The following is a 20,620-nucleotide window of genomic DNA, read 5'->3' as shown; positions in this document are numbered from 1 at the left end:
CAGAGTGACATTATAAAATGCCTTCTGAAAGGGCAGCCTGCCTCATTTTTTCCATTGTTTCCCAGTTTCCATGTTTGGGAGAGCTAGAAATTGGAGCAGGGAGTGGAGTGTGGGGAAATCCAATGTTGTTTGAAGGGAGGGCAACCTTATCAGAACCTCAGCACAGTACTTTCCAAAGTTGTCCGAAACCTTGGCATGGATCAGCTCTTTCCCTAGAAAACTTTGGGTAAGAAAAGATGAGGAGTGCTCTGACTGCTTACCAGTTCCCCATCCAAACTTCTGTACTCACTGTGCCTGAGGAAAAAATGCTTGTGGTTTAAATGTTAGGATAGAAATCAAACCTGAAGAGGACATATAGGCAAAACAGAGCTGCAATCTAAATAAAATATAACCAATCTCACATACTTAAAAGTTCATGATTCAGGCTTCCCAAATCGTGACGTTGACTTAAAGAAAAACTTAAGTACTGTGCTTTGAAAAGGACAAGAAAAGAGGCAAACAAAAAAAAACGCAGCCTACCAGGAGGTCTATTTGTCTTCTCATATCTTCGCTTTCAGGTTCACTAGGGAGGGGCTTAACCATCTCCCTAGGTCTGTGACACCTAAAAACAGCATAAAAATTGACATCTCAGATTGTCATGTGACTGCAAGCATCCAGGCATTTAGAAAGCAACAAACATCACAAAATTCAGAATTCATCACAAGAACAGGGAGCCATCGCCTAATTTGTCACCAACACAAAGCAAAGCTGAGTGAGTGTCACCTTACACTGGCATATACTAATGAATTGCTGTAAGAACAGGCTTCAAGGACTTTTGGAAGTCAAGCTGATTTTCCCCTTGTTTGTTTTATGATATCCTCAGTCAGGACAAGGAAAGTCACCTTGCCAGGAGCTTTACAAAGACCCATTTTTTTTTCCTCAGAGGCTCCCAATCCAGCATGTGATGGGGTCCAGTAAAGGGACTGACAGGACTAAAGCAATGAGCTGAGGAGATATGTAAGGACTGGACATAAATTATTGCTCTGGAGTAGACAGAGAAAAAGACAAAACAATAATCTGCATGATGCACTATCACAAAAATGTGAAAGTTAAATAGACACAGGCAGCTAATTCAACCTGGCATGTTCCATGACTTTACTGGGGCTGTGCCAGAAGGATTGGTGCCATCTGGTCCACGGCCGTGATGGAGGATTCCATTAGAGGAGGAGCACTGATTGATGAATGATGCCAGGGCAGGTGCAGGGCAGATGGAAGGGGCAAGAGAAGGGAGACAGACAGTGCAAGACAGAATCAGTCAGGTGGCAGCTTCATTTGGAATGAAATATCAAAGGCTTACTTTTATTGCAAATTTCTGAGCCAACTTCCACCCAGTTCTGTCCTTTTCCAAGAATATTCAAAACCCTCTTTCTGCTGCCCACAAGGGCTTCACATCACAAGGAAGTGTGGGCTCTTGTAAGAGTTACAATACTCTTTTTCAGACCAGAGCAATTTGAGACTATTCCAGGGAGAATTTCTGATACTCTCTCTGCTCCTGCAGCTTAACCTGGAAAAGGGGAAGAGGTCCTTTCAGTAGAAAGGGAAACTAGTTAATCTGTATTTCTAAACCTCTGAGAACCTGAATTTGCTTTGACTCAGCAGGATCAAAATATCTGTATCTGGGTAGGTTGGGTTTTCAGTCCAAACCTCCCACTTCCCCTCCAAAACCACTCTGCTCCCACACACAGAGTTTTGTGTGAGATGTTTCCTTGCTGCTCCCAGTGTCATCCGAAACCATTACCCCAAGTTACATATTGACCCACAGTGTTATGCCCAGTGAGCAGGAAAACTGGCAATCAGGCAGGCATTGTGCATGGCCTGCCTGATGCACCTTCTGAGGGTGGTCAGCAGCTCTCTCAGTCTGATGGAGAACTCTGAGAAGTGTTTTGCCTCTTAGAAGCAAAGTCTTCAGGGGAGATGGCAAAGCAGGGGGCTGGATCGTAGCATCATCCAGAGAGCGAAGCAGAGAATCATGGAATGGTTTGGGTTGTAAGGAATATTAAAGATCATCCAGTTCCAATCCCTCTGCCATGGGCAGGGACAACTTCCACTAGACCAGGTTGCTCAGAGCCCCATCCAGCCTGGCAACCTCCATGAAAAGGTTCCTTAGTCTTCTCCTGACAAGCGTTAGGATATTCCAGCTACTCCAATGTCATAAAAGAAATTTTCTCAGAGGGTACCAGGGCAAGCAGGACCTGCTTGAGGATGGAGAGACTGTAAAAAAACTCAGAGGTGCTTTTTTAGAGTCACCTCCCATGTCAGTGGAGGATGTCAGGATGCAGAGAGGGCTGGCTGCTCCCCAGAGACAGGCAGCTGGGTACAAGGGTGACTCCAGCATTGGCCATGTCCTTGGTGACAGGCACCATCCTACAAGATCCAAACATGGCACATAGAGCTGGGGGGTAATGGAGGTCCACTGACAGCCCCCAAAAGAGTGAGGGGATGAGCCAGGTGCAGGGTCCACTCCAGAGCTGAAGGAGACAAGGCTGAGGGCAGGGCCAGGGACAAACTACCTACAGCACAGATCTCAGGGCCATCCAAGAGACAAGGCTGGGGACAGCCACAACTAAACCTTAGGTCAGGAGGGAACTGGAAGCCCCAGGTCGAGCTGAAATGGGGCTCTGGAACCCACGGGCAGAGTGTGGGGGGAGACCCCATGTGAGACTGGTCAGGGCTGGTAAGGATTTTTAGGGCCCTGTGCTGGTTTTGGCTGGAGTAGAGTTAATTTTCTTCATAGTGGCTGGTGTGGGGCTGTGTTTTGGGTTTGTGCTGGAAACAGTGTTGATAATACAGGGATGTTTTTGATATTCCTCAGCAGTGCTTACACAGAGTCAAGGCTTTTTCTGCCCCTCAGCCCAGTGAGGGTGCTGGGGGTGCACAAGGAGTTGGGAGGGGGCACAGCCAGGACCCAGGGGATATCCCACACCATATGTTGCTATGCTCAGCATACAGATCTGGGGAAGAAGGAGGAAGGGGGAGATGTTTGGGGTTATGACATTTGTCTTCCCAAGCCACTATTACGTTTGATGGAGCCCTGCATTCCTGGAGATGTATGAACACCTGTCTGCCCTCGGGAAGTGGGGAATTAATTCTGTGTTTTGCTTTGCTGGTGTGCACAGCTTTTGTTTTTCTTGTTAAACTGTCTTTATCTCAACCCAGTTTTCTCACTTTTACCTTTCCAATTCTCTCCCCCCTCCCAAAGCGTGGGGAGTGAGCAAGGGGCTGTGTGGGGCTGAGTTGCTGGCTGGGGTTAAACCATGACAGGCCCTCAAGGCTCTGACAGATGAAAACACAATGGGAAAAGGGGTCCATCTTCTTTAAAAATAAGTCCTCTCTCTCTCCTTAGCTCACGCCCCAAAGGGCACCTGATGCCCTTCCTATGGAAGTATCAGCCCTTTAACCAGTGTCTGCAGCTTCTCCTGCATGAAGCACATCTGCAGTGTGGTCCTTCCTGCAGAGTCTGCCCTCATACCAGAGAAATCTTGTTCATACAGCTGACGTGTGTTCTTCAGAATCAGTTCCTTACAGCACAAAACACACTCCTTAAAAACAATGTTGATGGAGGTGTGGAGAACAAAGTTAGGAAATGCTGTGATTAAGGCCACCTATGCAGCCTTACTTCATCACCCTTGTGTGCCTGCATTGGGAAACACTCTCTAATTGCCTGTTCCATATATTACTCACTCAGTGTACAAGGTGGGCAGTGCACTGCTGTTAAGTCTCTGACCTGTTCTGTACCCACTGACACACGGCTGCAGGCTTTGTGTGCTGCACACTGCTCCAGCCCTGCTTGGAAAATGATTATTTCACAGTGTTTTCCAACCTCACCATCATTAGTGTATCAAGGCAATGGGGGTTCACCCAGCTTCACAAAAGTCCGCTTAAAGGTGGAAAACTGAGGCAAGACAGAAAATAAATTAATGAGTTTTGGTCCTGAAAATGAGAGTGTAAAACTGTCAGAGCCTGAGCCTTCCCAGACCTCAGTATTATACAGTGCTCAGTATCTTTAAGGAAAGAAACCACCAAGTTCAGCTGAATAAAAAAACCCCACAGCATGTCTGCTAGTCCAATCCTCAAAAATCCCAATGCTCCCACTTGTAGCCAAACCCAAGGAACAGCTGATTACTTCTTGGTTTCAGCCACATTTTTAGCATCACAACAAGAGCTTTGCAGAATAGGCTGCTGTTACTAAAACCTCATCTTAGACAAAAGATGTTTGACATTCAGAATGATTTCTTCAAGGGAATTAAGGCACTTACTTTGAGTTACATGTAAGATACACTTATATGTGTTTTATGCAACCCATGTACCAAGCTATACATAACCAGAAAAATGTAATTAGACAGCACTTTTCAGGAGACTGTGTTGGCTGTGTTCAGGAGTTCTACCTTATCAAGGCAGTACATGTTTTTCTGTGTGTTCTCCGCAGGTTTGACATCCTGGAGTTGGGAAGAAGAATGAGAGGTCAGCAAGCACCTATGTTCCAGAGCCATCTCCTTTTCTCTTTTAGCTTCCTGGCTACCCTCTGATAGGTGATGAGGTCATGCCAGTGAGCCTTTCCTGATGCAGATCCATCAGTCTTGCAGCTGGATGGACTCTCTCTCTCTAGCATCTAAGGTCTAACAAGAGCAGTAGCCACTCAATTCACCAGGCACAACACCAGGCCTCAATTGTTCTGCCAGGCACCAGCCTGCTGCCCCATGGCCAAGCCCTGCATCCATCCAGCTGGTGCTCAGCTCCTAGTATTCAATTATGGCCTCACTCTGCTGTCTTTATAGATCTTACTTACCATCTTCGTGTCCAGTTTTACCTCTTCAGCCTTCTGGCCTTCTCTTTATGTGGAATTCGTGAGAAGGTTCATAATTTGAGTGGGTTTTCCACAGGAAGGGGGGAGAAACACACCCCATAACCCAGATGTGTGCTCGTTTATGATGTTACATACCACCCAGGCAGTGATGTGCTGACAGCATCTTTGGAATTATTCTTGTACTTCTGGAAAACTGGACACACGTACAAGATAAGGCAGCAAAACTCACCCAAATCGTAAATGAGGTGAATGTTCTTCCCTTTAATCAGATACCTTTTTAGCTTAGGAAGGAAATACTATGTCTGTATGTGCACAGGACAAGCTACATGTAGGTATTCTGTGGTTTTTGTTGTTCACAGGAGCAGATAGATTTGCATTAAGGGCAGACACAAAGGTAGACTGAGTAGACAGATTAGGTACAATCACATCAGGTGATGTAGAAATGCCCCCTTTTTTCCCCAGTTCATTATTCATTTAAATGAACATTTGACTAAAAAATATAAAAACACCAGCAGTTCTCCTTTGTCTTGGCAGCACGAAGCCAGAGTACAACCAGCTCCCACCCTGTCTAAAATGAGGGTGACCAGAGGTGAATGACTGAGTAGCTGAAGAAGTTTCTTCGCTGATCGCTATCCATCAGCCCAGCATCATCTGGCACAGCTAATTCCACCCACCACAGGTTTGTTTTGAAAGCAAGGTGATGCCATTCCTTGTTGTGGATGCACTGTTTAGGCATGTTACAGTATTGCCTAAGCTCAGCAGGAAAGAGAATAACATTGCTAAGGGCAGGTGATATCATCCCTGACTGAGAGCACGAACGTGTCTTTCCCAGCCCCCATGGGGAGTAGAAACACTGATGATAAGCAAGCAGTAAGGAAAAGAGGAACTGCATAGTGGTCCTGGTTCAACAGTACCCAAGCACATGCCCAGTCTCCAGCTCATGAGTAGCCCCTGATTAAAGTCTGGCTCATTAGTAGCCCCCTTGCATTAGGGCCAGGCATGAGAATGTCTCACTGAATCATGGCCATAATAATGTGTAAATATGAGGAGGAAACCCTGTCCTAAAGCTCACCAGGCTCCAAACCAAGGATCCAGCTGTCTGCTACAGAGACGAGGATAGGAATGAGCAGACTGACTGGCAAACAGTCACGATTTATTTTTGTACAGTGCCCCAATCTGTAACAGAATATAATTATGTATTGTGTGTCAAAGAGACAAAATTTAAATGTAAGGCAAACAAGATCTGTTTTTCCCAGCTGAAACACAGCTATTGTATCAAGACTCACCCTTTTCTTCAAAGAATGCCTTGAGACCTGTCACCCTGATTTGGCATTCCTGTAGCACACCAAGGAGGGGAAAAAGGCAGAGAGTTAGTCCCATAAGTATCACAGGGTGGAATTCAACAGGTGGCACAGAGATTTTCCAAAATGACAGTAGATGAAAAGTCATTTAAAAAGTAGGGAAACAGGAGAGAGAGAAGGAGGAAATTCACATTTCCTTTGAAAACACCTGTGTTTGGGGACAAATAGGAAGAAAACACCTAAAGCAGACATTTACATCTGAGTTAGCTGCTTCTGGAAAAAGGGGAGAAGTGGGCATTTCTGGGACACAGTTCATCTCATCCTCATGTGGACGTCTAAAAGAGATCAGATGACTCACACCATGGAAAATCCTGCTTCTCCTCACTGACGATAAAGGGAGCCCAGAGCGACTGGTGCAAACAGAGCTGGCTGCAGGCACTTGCAGCTGGATGAAACATACCCCATCTGCAGTGTCCCCAAATGCCTGGGAAAGGCCAGTCTCAGTAAGAGACCGAATCACATTTGTCTGATTCAAAAGAGATAACACAGACCGAGAGAATTGTCTTCAGGGTCACCTTTTGCCGCATCCAGGCTTCCCTTGGAAAAACCTGGTGATGCAGTTGACAGACCCATGTCTCCTTGGTTTGGGAGGGGGCTGGACAGAGTCACAGGTTCAGCTGGGAAAGGACAGAGACTCCGTCCTTGGTGACAGAAACACAAATCCCCTCCTTCACAAGGGGGTGGGAAAAAAAAAAACCCTTCACGCTTCAGAATTTGCTAATTGAGACTTCTAGCAGTCATTTGAGGAAATCCCTCCATGCTGCTGAATAACCTTTAAGGAGGAAAGCAGTGGCTGAGCTCTCTGACATGCCCTGGTACGTCACCAAGAGAGAGCAGTGAATGAATCATGGGCACAGTGGAACCCCCAGAGCTCCTCTCCCTGCAGAGCTGGGGGAGGGCAGGACAAAGCCCCCATGAAGGGGACTCAGCTGCAGAAAATGGCCCATAAGAGAGAGGAGGGGTAGCCTTTAATTTCTTAGTGCATTTGAACCTGACCATTTGGGCCCTCTGTCCTCACCTCTAGGGACTCCTTTCCCTGCACTGAAACGCAGACCAGCACCAGGGGGGCAGGAAGCAAGGCACAGCAACTGAAACCTCTGTGAAGATCAAAAGGAAATGGAACAGTCTGCTTTAGACAGCAACTGTCCTGCCAATTCCCTCACCTTATGGTGCCTGGCTCCCTAAAAGTGCAAGCAGTGTGCATGTGGGGCTGGGCTCCAGCTGAGGAGCCCTTTCCCAAGGCCTTGGGAAGCACCCACTGTGTGCACTTGGGAGAACACAAAGGAGAAAGGGCTTATTGAACTGATCAGGCCAGGTGTTGGTTGGTTCTGAACTCAACATTTCCCAGAACCTGTATTAGCCAGGACTCTTCCTCACCCCCAGTATAATATACTCTATCCTGGCCTTCATTCATTTGGTAATGTTATTTCTGCACCTTAGTTGAATAACTGTGGTGAAAAGAGTTCTCACCAGCCAGGCAAGCACTGTATCATTCAACCTTGGCAATTTGCAGACTGGGAACGGGCTGCCCAGGGAGGTGGTGGATTCATCATCCCTGGAGGTGTTCAAGAGATGACTGGATGAGGCCCTCAGTGCCATGGTTCAGTTTACAAGGCAGTGATCAGTCAAAGGTTGGACTCGATGATCTCAGAGGTCTTTTCCATCCTAAATGGTTCTGTGATCTATGGCAAAGATGGCTTTCAAAAGAAAGACAACCTTTCTAGTTCATTTGGAGCTTGAGTTTGTGTGTTGCTGTTGTTCTTGTTGCCAAAACAAAAAAGAGCTCTTGGTCTTCTAATGTGTGCTGTCCTTGGTGAGCCTTTTGCCAAAAAAGTCCTCTGAGGTGTGAGTCCCACAAACCTCAAACCTTTCTATTTACTTTAATAGCAAGGAGTTTACCACAATGAGTTGTCCATGTTTCTGTCTCCTTTATGGTGCTGCTGTGCCTTCTCTTTAATAGGAGCAATTGTTGCAAATTCTCTTCTCGAACAAAAGGATCATCATCAAGTAATTTTGGAAGCAGCATATTATATCACCTTTAGGTGGTCTGAAACCCTCCCAACTCATCAGATTTCTTTTCTCATAGGCCTCTCTGACACACAGAGCCCAGTACCTCTGCTTAGCTAGTCTCAATCACAGACCTAAATTTTAGGGCATTTGGCACCAAGTATTCAAAGTGTAACCTTGAAAAATAAATTGAAAGTTTGCAGAAGTTGACTAATACAAACAGTTAGTAAGCAAAAAAAAAAAAGGTGGAAAAGGGTATATAAAAAAGTAAAAAGTTTCACTTATTCTTTGACAATTTTCAGTGTTTCTGCAGGATTATTTATTCAGTATTTAGAGTATAAGACTTCCTATTTACCTTTTAAATGTGTAAATAAACATTTTTCCTCAAGTAAAAAAAGTAGAGGAAAGTGTTCAGATCACATCATGGGTTTGATTTTTCTCCAACACTGTAAACCAGATGAATTTCTGGATGCTGAACATCAATACTCCGTTTGTCCCAGATAACATATTTTTATTTTGGGACACCGGTAAAACAAGCCAAGGGAGTGAAGAACTAGTTTCCTGGGATGCTGGAGGAGCAGATGTGCTTCCCTATCTAATGGCTCAGCTGTCACATCATTCATCTGAGGTGAATCTGGGAGACCTGATATTTTCCATTTCTCCATGCAAAGGAGTTTGACCCCCCACCTTGTGTCCTTTAGATGACTGTCCTGAACGTATGAGATGACAGTCAGGAGCAAAGGGAGCAAGAAGGGCAGAGCTCAGTTTCTCCTCCTGACATTTCACTTTGCATGACAACTTAAAACCTCCATTTAATCAAAGATGAGAGCTCCCATCCCATCTACCACGAGAGTACCTCTGTCACAAGCCTGGAATTTCATCCCTGCGCCCCTCTGAACATAGAATTACATCACACAAGGAGACCTCCAGTTCCAGTCTGCTCTCCACCCAGCTCAGCCTCCACGCTTTCAGCAGGCATAGCTTTCAGCTGCAAAGCTATGTGGGTTTTTACTCAGACTGCACAAGCTCAGCTCAGACCTGAGCTGTGCAGCTGGGCTTCACTTTGAGGGTGTAAATGCATGGCTTAGTTCCGAGGGTTTGCTCCAATATCACATTGTGTTGGCACAGCTACACCTCCGACAAACCTGGAGTTCCCCCAGAGACTTCCCACACGGCACTGCAATGTAGAATCATAAAATCATGGAATGATTTAGGTTGGAAAAGACCCTTAAGATCATTGAGTCCAACTGTTAACTCAGCACTGCCAAGTTTACCACTAAACCATGTCCCTAAGTGTCACATCTACAGATCTTTTAAATATCTCCAGTGATAATGACTTCACCACTTCCCTAAGAACCCAGTTCCAGTGTTTGATAACCCTTCCAGTGAAAAAAAATTCATAATATCCAATCTAAACCTCCTCTGATGAAACATGAGGCCATTTCCTCTCATCTGGTCGCTTCTTACTTGGAAGAAAAGACTGATCCCCACCTGGTTTACAACCTCCTCTCAGGGAGTTGTAGAGAGCGAGAAGATTCCCCTTGAGACTCCTTTTCTCAGGCTGAGCCCCCCCAAGTCCCTCAGCTGCTCCTCATGAGCCTTGTGCTGTAGCACATTATACTGTGCACACATATCCCTGGCTGCTGCACAGTTGGCTGCCAAGGGATATAAATCACAGCTCTGAAGTGTCCACGATTCTTAATAGCTAAGGCTGAAAGGAAAGTCAATTCTCACACCTTGTTTTCCAACATTAGCCCGTCCACACACAAATCAGTTCGGAAGAATGAAGAACAAGAGCAAATCTAGACAATTTTAAGGAGCTTCCATGAGAAGATTGGTCAACTAGCTTCCAGACCCTGCTGTAAAAGTGTCATAGCTGTTCTTGGCTCTTTTATTTCATTATCCTTCCAGCCCAGACAGTGAGACCAAGGCATATTTCCCTCTCTTACCTAATTCTCTAGCCAACACACTAAACTGAAATAGTTTAATTAAATCGCAGGTGGCATCTAAATTTGGGATGCTCAGCAGAACAAACACAGAATCTGAATTTTTGAGGCTTGCCATGAACGTGCAGTGAGAACCAGCAACGTCGCCTGTGCTGTTGGATGATGCATCAAGTGCTCTCGACTTTCAATTCAATTCCACTGAATGTTTGTATTTTTACAGCAAGTTTGTAAGTATCCACATAGCCTGTAACAATGGATACTTTGAAAAGCAGAAGGTTATCTGGGCTTGTTGGGAAAGCTTTCCAAATGTTACTAGTCTTCATGGAGCAAGAAGAGGCAGAATCTCTGTGATTCGAAGCTGGATTAGTTTGCTGGTTGCTAACAAGCTATCAGATTACCCAGAGTAGGCTTTGTGCACTCCTGTACTAAAACTGCTGTCTCACATGCACTGTGGCTTTATGAGAGATCCTAAGAAACAAGATAAAAGCCACTGGTGACTCAAAGCCAAGAGTCTCGCTGCACCATCTGCTCCGTGAACCGAAATCTTTACCTGGCTCGAGAAAAACCCACAAACGAGGAGGAGACGGAAAATATTTCCAAGCAGCGCAACCTGAAATAAAACAAACCCTGCAGACTCTCAATGAAAACACAGCAGGAGCTGCTCTGATCCCTTTGCTCCTTCCGTAGGGCCGCGTTGGAACCGAAGAGCTTTATCTGAGCATCTGAGCTGTGGCTGGGAGAACGTGGCCCTCTGCGGTGCTGACTGAGGCTCGAGATCAGTAAAAAGGGATGACGTGCCCCTTTCTGTGCTAAACCTACAACAAACACAGGGTCAGACGGTGGTGAAGAAGCCAGAAGGACCACGCCAGACCGTTCAAAGCGGTCTGCTGATCCACACCTTGAGCGTATTACATAGCTGAAAATTTTTTGCCCACTTAAGAATTTCAAGTGACCACACCCAGGAATGTGTTAATACTGTTGTAATTAGGGGTGGGACAACTGCCTCAGATAAAATAAAAAACAACCTGAAACTACACCCAAAAAATTTAATGATCCTCCCTCATCCTGCTCAGGGTTGTTTCACCTTTAATCTCTTTTTTTCTCCTCCACATGCCTTTCCAGTTTTGGACAAAGAGGAAGCAGAAATACTGGCAATAGCAGAGCAGGCTCATCTCATTTCAGTGACTGAAACCAGCAAGTATTAAAAATCTCATAAAGAGTCAAGACCCTAAATCTCCAGCATGTTTTACACAAATGATCCATGCTTTATAAAATCTCTCTTGGACACAAATTTTTTATCCTCTCTCTACATTTGAACCAAAGAAACGTGATTACCATTCACTGATTGTATTTGTGAGCACCTGATGTTTGCAGTTTAGAGGATCACATGTTTCTGATGACTGGCTACAACAGCCTGGAAAATACCTTTCTTCCCAGGCCCCTTCCCTGCCCCACGTCGGGGAATACGGACCAAGACAGGATGTGGGGGCCGGAAAATCTGCCTATTTTCATGGGTTTGTGTCTTGCTTCTGTGCTAAAGGTTAAACTTAGATGTAGAATAAGGAAAGAAAGCCCTCCTGCCACGCTGCAGTTGGAGTGGGGAGAGGACACGGCTTCTTCCTTTTTCTGTAGTGTGCAGCACCATCCACCTCCCAGGATCCCCCAAGAACTGAAGACTTGCTCTCTTTTTCCTGCATTTCTGGAAGCTTGGAGCACTTTTGGCTCCTGAGCTCAGGTGCTTTCATCTGCCAGAGCATGGGTTTTTGGAGGAGAGATGTGAGGAGGGAAGGGCTGTCTAGTGACTATTTAGTGGTACCCATGGCCAATAAATTCTTATGCCTTTGTGTACAGATCATGTCTAATCTTTCCAGGTGACTCTGTGAGGCCTAGCAACAAAAAACAAAAGAAATGATGGCAGAAAAATTAAGGTAGTGTTGAGACTTGATTAAAGGAGGTATATTTTTATGATTTATAATGTAGCCCTGAAAGGTTCGGGGGGGTGTGTTTTTTTTTTCTCTTTGTTTATTAAACCATTTGTTTGTTTTACCTTGACATTATCAGGAATGTTCCAGGTTCTTCTTTACATATTGTAAGTGGTCAGCCTGCAAAAAATCCTCAAGGGACTTGGCTTGAGACAGCCCCCAAGGGCTTCAACATCAGCAACAAAGGAGCTGAATCCTTCCTGAATGGGCTAAGGTTAGTTTGTCCTTTTGCCCCAGCTGCCTCTGGTAATTTGAGTTACATTTGGCTCTGTTAATTAAAGTATAGTAAACTTTATCCTGACTGAAAATGACTTCCCTTTCAGTTAGGTGGCGTTTCTGTCACGCCAAGTGTCCTCACCTTCCTATGTTTCTTTCACGGTCTGTACTCTTTAAACAAACAAATAAATTCAATACAGCAAAACCCATGCAGGAAGCAAGCCATTTGCTAAGAAGAAAGCTACTGTGAAGTCATGAGCACCTTTTGGGTTGAAGTAAACTTTCTGGATTTGGTCATGAACTACTGAAAAAGTGCCCTTTTCACCCTCTTCTCTTTGACCAAAATTTCCTTCCTTGCTCTCCAGCTTAACCACAGACACAAATCTCAACTACCAGAATCACCTTCCATATTCCAATAGAATATCTTTATACATTAAGAGAGTAGTTTTATATTTGGGGGGGAAAAAATGCTAAAAAGTCCACATGCAGTTTCCAAGTTTCAGACACTAAGAGTATGACCTTCTGTGTCACGAGGAGTCAAATGGGGTGGGGGGGGCAAACCACAGTCACTGACCCCAGCTCTGCATCCCTCAACTGGGTTAGCTCTGACGAGCTTCATCTGATACCCCAGTTTTGAATGCAAAGAGCAGCTGGAAAACACTGGTGGAGACCAGCCCACAGCAATACCGTGGGCCTACATTCCTAGCTCTTCCTCACACCCCCCTGAAAGCCTTCATCCTCCAAGGTCTGAAAGCCACCTGGCTTTCGGCAGCAGTGGCCGGGGAGGGTGGGCAGTTATCCAGGAAACAGCTCACACATGGAGAACCAACCCAGGCCATAATCCTCTGCAGCTTCCACGTGTCCCAGCTATTTGCTGCAGGGATACAGGGGGCTGGAGGAGCAGTGGGAGGGCTCCCAGGCTCACCAGGTGCCAAAACAGCTCCTCCAGCAAGTGCTGTGCTGCACACAGTTACCGGGACTCTTTGATTTCCACCTCTCGTTGCACATTCTTTTCCCCTTTAATTTCTCTCCCACTCCCACGCGCCATGACCTTGGTGCAAAATGAACACTCTTAATCAAAAAGGAAAGAAAAAAAACAAGTGCAGCCTGGTGCCACCACCTATAAGCTGCCCTGAATATATTACCTGTACGGTGCCAGACAGTGACGCTCCCAGCCACCCTGAGCGAAGTACAAACACTACCTCACACCAATGGCATGTGGGTAGGAACAAAAAAAACAACAACAGAATTCCTGTACACGTTACTTCAGTCTTGCAGACTTTCTTTTTTTTTTTTTTTCATGTTATTTTGCCTCAACATGGGCATTAGAGGCACGCTCTTGATTTATTTTGTTATTTCTTCAGATAGGCGTGCAGTTTGTTGGCCGGCTCAGCTGCTTTCTAAAGCTCTTCACACACTTTAAAACAGCTGAGCAGGTCTGCAAAATTGTAAGCAAGGCTCCCCTGCTGTTTTAAAACTTAGGAAATATTAGAAGATGGTAAACACCAGATCATGTCCTTGCCTTCCAGCTTCTGAGCTCCTGAGGTGCGTACTATCAAATTGCTGAGCTTCCCTGTCATGCTCCCAAGGGCTGGAAACTCATTTATCTTTTGTTTTAATCCTGCAATTCCCCCTCTCCTCACCTCAGCAGCTGGGTGGTAGATCTGCAGGTGGCCCTTGTTCTGTGAAGGAATTGCACAAGAGTTTAAAATACAGGTAGCTTTTAAAATACCAACCAAAGTAGTAGTAGTAACGTGTTTGGCCAGGTTTCAGGAAGATTATTTTCACAGCTTATCTAATGGAACGTGTGCCTCACTCACAAAGGCAGCTACTGGTTTTCCAGGGGTGGGGGCATTTAGCAGTAAAATGGCACCAAGAAACAGCTAGTTTCCAGCTCCCCTGTCCTCATTTGCCAGCAGGACCAGGATCCCTTTGGATAGAGTTTCAGCTTTCTGTAATTTAAAAAGCCAGAGCTGCAGTGGGTGAGTTTTCTGGGCTGCATTTAGGCTGTTGGTGCTGACGCCAATCCCCGTTGTGAAACAGGCCACCACAAACAACTCAAAAGCAGAAAAACTTCAAGTTGTGCTGAAGCCTGCACAGTTCTTTGTGCAGATGGGCTCTGGCTGCGCGGCCCATGCAGGGCACCCACTCCATTCTCAGCATCCTCAAGGGCTCCCTGGGAGGTGGCTGAGGTCTCATGGGTTGCTCCCACCTATGAAGAGGCCATGATTTATAGCCTGGACCACACCAGCCAGGGACAAGGGACCTGCTATCACATTTCCATTCCTGGGGCACGCAGGCACCACGCTTGCTGCTGTTTAGCTTTGCCTCTCGAGGATGTCGGGTAGTTTCAGGTTCAGAGCAGTAATAAATTTAAAGGAAAAAAAGTCACGCTTTAATTACAAAAATACTCGGGTTTTTTTTGCTTCACATTTCTAGTTTTTTGGTTTTCAGTGTATCAGTCTTTCAGGGATCATATTTTACCATGTCTCTCTGCTATTTCCCAAGCCAAGGTCTGGTCAATGAAACATAAGATCATAATGAAATAGCAGCACTTACATGCTCAGAAATGCAAGAAGCCCTTTTTGCTGTGGTTTTGCTCTTATCCAATTTCAAAGATTCACTAGAAGACTTGTGAAACTAACCCACTCAAAGTGTGAATCAAAAGCTTGGTCTGAGCTCATAAGCTGTGCTTGGAGAGGAAATCTGTCAGCCCTCTATGCTGAGTCAAGTTATTAACCCACCTAAAACATATGTACAGGGAATTTAGGAAGCATCCACTTACTTCTTACCACATCTTGCCTTGCTCCTGCCAGTCTGACACAGATCCTGGCTTCCACCCCCTCTTGTCTGCACCTCCCATTTGTTTTTCTCTAACTCCTCCTTGCACTCTTGCTCTGGCTTGGAGGGGGGAATTTGGCTGCAAGACAGAGGCAGCCCAGTGCCCACATGCTTCTGAAGTTTAAGTGCTGGCCTTCTGCACCTTCTCCAGCCTCAGAAGCTCCCCAGACTCTCTATGTAACCCGTAATTCTGCAATCAGCCCGCTTGTCCCCAGTACCTCTAGCCCACCACTCGATTACTCTCTCAGCCCTGACTCTCTGCCCTGCCTGCAACAAAGTCAGCACCTTCCTCTGGGACTCCCATTTGACAGTTGCTGTCCAAGGCCAGAATTTGGGAGCAGTGGTGGGATTTGTCACCTGCAAAGCATTGATCTGGTTGCCTTGATAGAAATCAATTTTTTTTTATAATGCAGGAAAAAAACAAAAAGAAAAGCGATAATTATAACTGGTCATCAAACCTCCACACTTTCTATGACTGGACGAAAACCCCCACATTCTTTTGGCCCAGATTATCACAATTGTGCAAAAACTGTTATTACCAGTGCTTTCCTGAAAGGTCAACATTCAGGGGATGATTTTCTGTGTTTGGTTGAAAACCCACAAAGCATCTAAAATATTCTTTTCAAAGTTTTCATGTGAAAAAAAACCCATCAACAATCAGACTTTATTTTTTTCACTTTTCTTTATTCTCCATCAAATGAGTTCCACATAGGGTCACATCACAATTATGAGGTCATGTTTTGGGGTGAAATTATTTGCTGTGGGTAAGGCAAGGCCAGACCTCCTGTTTTGTTTCTTACCAAGGAGCACAACACTCTGTACTGAGGGCAGACCACCACATCTGTGGTCCCAGATACATACAAGAACTTGAACAACTACCAAACAGAGCTGACAAAAAGTTTTTTTAAGCATGATAAATAACAAAAGGGGAGATGGGAGAGATAGGTGTTATTTACATATTCAAATACTTACATATACTTACAAACATATACTTATGTCTATTACATATACAAATACTTGAATCTGGTTGACAAAATATATTTCAAACACGTTTGAGGGGAAAATAAATTCAGGAAAGACATTGATATTTTAAAAGGTAGGCAATTTGTTAACTTCAGCATAGAGCTTTTGTTTCAAACTGTGTACGTGTGAAATAGGAAAGGAGTAGGGAAAAACCTTGCCCTGAAGAAGGAACACAGTCTTTGGCCTGAACTTGTCTTTTGCTGACTCAGAACAAAGCAGTGTGTGTGGAGGGGTCACACTGGAGGAAAATAAACCCAGCCCCTGAAACATTTCACACTAGGATTTTGCTCTTGGGTTTGTTGGTTGTTTCATTTTTCTTCTTCTTTATTGCAGCTCAGCTACCAGATCAAGGATGCATCGCTTACATGTTATTTATACTTTTGTAATTAATGGGTATGAGCATTATTAGCGACCTCTTGCATCATCACAACCGCATGCTTTCATATTTAAAGTGTATCCGAGGACCCGACCAGGCAAAGCGAACGAGTTGTTTGTTGTAGCAACAGCTCTTTCATTTTTGCCGGGAAAACTCCTCGTGGCCTCCAGACACTGCATAAACCAGAGAAACCACCTTGGACGAGGGGAAGATGCTGATTCAGTTTCCTCCCCCCAGAGAATGAGAGGGTGAAAATATCCCGTGGTTATACGGGGAAAACACTAAATTAAACATCTTAAATGTCCGTTCAATTAGGCTTGAAGGAAGGTAGCTTAGTATCCGAGGATAATGGGAGCTGTTTACAAGGAGTTGTCAGTTATACAAGTATTCCCAGGCTGTTACACAGACCATTCCCCATTAATCACTCCGTTTTCCTTCAGCTAACTCTTGCGACTGCCCCACACTAGTTTTTTAGCCCTAGACACACACGTTCAGCCGCTGGCTGGTTTAATCCCCTGTGTCCACGTTAGCCTCAGTGTTTCCTTATTGCCTTTTCCTGCTGCTCCCAGCGCCCCAGTGCTCGACACACCCTCAGACAGACTTCGCGACGACTGTCTGCTCCTGCTGCTGCTCCGGGTATTTCGCCTGTGCTTGTCCTCGCGGGAAGAATCCAGCCCCGACCGAAAAACGCACGAAAGCCTCGGACAACGACACTAATTTGTTTATACCCCTCCATTACTCAGTGTAAAGCACAAAGCAGCTCATCTGCCGCTCAGAGGTTCCAGCTCCCCCTCCTCCCCACCCGAGAGAGCTTGGCTTTCCGCGGGATTCCTCGGGCAAGAAGGGAGTCGATGCTGGAGATTGCTGTCAGAGATTGTGTGTTTGCCCAAAAAAGGAGAAGAAGGGGGTTTGAAAACCTCCCCTCCTCGCCCTTACATTTATATTTTTTACAGAAGAGCAAGCCTGGGAAGGCGAGGGGGGTGGCACTCAGAAGTTTCCCAATTGTCAGACCGGTGTGAGAAGGCAGCCAAACCTCTCATCCAGCAGTGACCCATCTACCTCCAGGCAGAGAGGGAGATCTCATTAGATACATCCCACTGCTTTTTTTTTTTTTTTTTTTTTTTTTTTTTTTTTTTTTTTTTTTTTTTTTTTTTTTTCCTTCTCTGAAAAGTGATCACAGCCTTAGTCAACTCGCCCGGGTGTTCAGAAGCCTTGAGTTGTGAAAGCTGTATTCTCACCTGCCTCTCTGGCTGTGCTGGGTTTGCACCTTGCAGTGCTTCTTTCTACCAGCAAAATCGGTAGTTTTGAGGAAATCTGTCACACCAAAGTGGGCTGATAAGCCATTGAGATGTTTAAAGGTGCCTGTTAAAGCTTTAAGGGAATAAAGTTGTTTCCAACAAATCTAACAGCAACAAAAAAAAAAAAAGAAGTCTCGGACTGCAAGACCACTGGGCTGGTGAACAATCAGATTTCTGTGAGGCCCGTTTTATAAATCTAATTTACCTTCACTTCTGTAAATCTCTCTTCCTTCGTTCTTTTGTTTTCTTGACAAAGGTTTTCTGATCCTAACAGAGCATTTGCTTTCAGGTGAACAAACATGCTGCAAGAATCGTGACAGCAACGCTCTGCTTGGGGTCAAAAGGAGGGAGCACAGGGGGGAAACAAGGTGATACACCCACATTTGGGAGAGGAATCATGGCAACAAGGAAGAATTAAGCCTTAAGACTTATTTTTGCAATAAATGAAAGGAGAAAAGCAGACAAGTCAGGTGTTGGGCTGCAGAATGGACAGGCTGGACAGCTGGTGCACAGCCTGGCCACCCCCAGGGACAGGGTGGCAGCTCCCCTGTCTGGTTTCCAGAACATTCCCTGCTTTCTTGACAGCACAGCTGGATTCACCAAGCACCAACCTAAAAGTTATAAGGAGAAAAAAGCTCATGGCAGTACTGATCTAACCAGTTCACATCTTTGTCTGGAGGAATGTGCTGTTCTTCTGCTCAAATAAAGGATCTCTTTCACAGGAGTCTGTTGCAGCCAGCTCATACCAAGGATATCCAGCATCCACCCAACTCCAACAGAGTTCATGAGCTGAGAAATGTTGTTATTCAGCTATATAATAATTCATATGATACCAATAAAGTGCTACTGTGTAGTTTGGGATTTAGCAGCCAGGGTTTCCACATGCTCTGTGCTGGTAAGGGGGGTAATTTTTAATTGTTTCTTTTCAAATGAAGCTCATGAGTTGGTTTCTGAGGCAGTTTAGACTGAAGAGCTTTGATACAGATTCTGATAAGAGATTTCTTGTCACTGAGAAGTTTGAAAAGTTGAAAATTTCAGGTTTTCCGATGGAAATGCAAAAGGTTTCATGAAAAAAAGAAATGCAGCTCACTGTACCTGGAGGCTTTATGCACCTACCCCAATTATTCCAATTTAAAGCAAACTTCAGAGAGGGTTCTGCTTACCTTGGCAGAACAGTTGGTAATCTGAATTCTAATAAAGTTCCTCTGTCCCAGTCACTCAGACCTGTAAAGATGCTTGCTGATCTCCTCCCCATGGGGATTAATGCTGTCAGGTGACTGTGATCCTAAAAATGCAATGAAGAACAAAGCCTTGGGTGGTTGTTTTTTGTTTCTCTTGCAGAGTGAAAGTACCCCAGAGACAGCAGGCTGAAATTTCTTCTTCAACTTGCATCCCAGCAGAACTACCTTCTAAAATCGTCCACAGCAGCCCTACCCTAGAAAAGTCTGGGCTGATGACAATGGCTTCTTCAGGTGTCACCAAAAACCTAATTTATCCAGCAATTTATCTCATCACTGGCCAGGTGGCCTAAGGAAGAAGGGTCCTCATTTTAGACTGAGACAGAAAAACAGCTGCATAAATACACCTGTTGTCCCTCATCACCCACGTGGTCTCCACAGAACTTTAATTTTCATATCAAAAGCCCCCTTTTCAGAAATGAACTGCTCGGTGGAGAATTGCAGTGTGTTTTCAAGTCACTTCCCCAGCTGAAGGACACTCGCTTGGGAGTATGATCATGAAGCATTTAGCTGCATTTTATGGTTTTGAATCCAATCCTGACATTTTCAGAAGCATTTCTTCTCCATAGCTCCTCATCTTTTATATTCCCTCAGTATCTGTAAGCAAGGATACTGGCTAAAGCAGAGTAGATGCCATCAGTGAGCAGCTATTCCTATGCACAGCTACCCAAATTCCCTTGGATCCGAGCAGTTTGATAGCTAAGACCTGGAAAGATTCACTGAGTAAGCATTCCAGCACCTGCTAGGTCTGATCTGGTGTTCTTCTAATAAGCCAAGCAGATGTGGCTCCACACTGACCACAGCAGGGAGCAGCTTGAGGGCCAAGGTCCACCCTCTGCCTGACCTTGGACCAATGTCATAGCAAAGGGGGAGAGTATGGATCTTCAGGAAATGATGAAAGTAAAATGATGAACTTTCCACAAACCAGGTTATTTTTGAGAACATTCATTCTTTATGTGTGTTACAGTTTCATCGCAGGTCCCTGCAAAGCCCTGAGGGAATCCTCTGCTGTGTGAGGTCTGAGGATGAAATCTAGAGATCCCCTTCCAAGAAGTTCCAGATGTCCCCAATGTGGGACAGCTGCTCCAGACATCAGTTCTCCTCAACAGGGCTGCCCACCACATATAAGGCAGGTCAGACACATTGGAGCAAACAAAACTTTTTAAGATGAATTTGGTTTCATTGCCCTTCTCCAGACCTGTAGTGCCAAAACAATTTTCTCCCCTTTTCTAATTCCATTGCCATGTTTGTGTTTCAGGACCAAGAGGACTGAGAAAAAAAAAAAAAAAACAGCTGGATTTTATTCTGGGCCTTTTATTCAGAGTAAGTTTTTCAGCATAAAACAAGCAAAAAAGTTCTGCTTGAGTCTTGCTCCATGTATTATGTACAATTCCCAGTCCTTCTTCTTCCAGACATTATGTGCTTTGAGGCAAGGGCTGTTTTGTTCTCTGTGTTTGGGCAGCACGTGGAGTATCTGAAACTTACAATT

This window comes from Pipra filicauda, unplaced genomic scaffold (genome assembly GCF_003945595.2).
Source record: "Pipra filicauda isolate LSUMZ 115617 unplaced genomic scaffold, ASM394559v2 scaffold18_size4552066_pilon, whole genome shotgun sequence".
In the NCBI taxonomy this organism is placed as follows: Eukaryota; Metazoa; Chordata; class Aves; order Passeriformes; family Pipridae; genus Pipra; species Pipra filicauda.
This window is presented reverse-complemented; position numbering follows the sequence as displayed.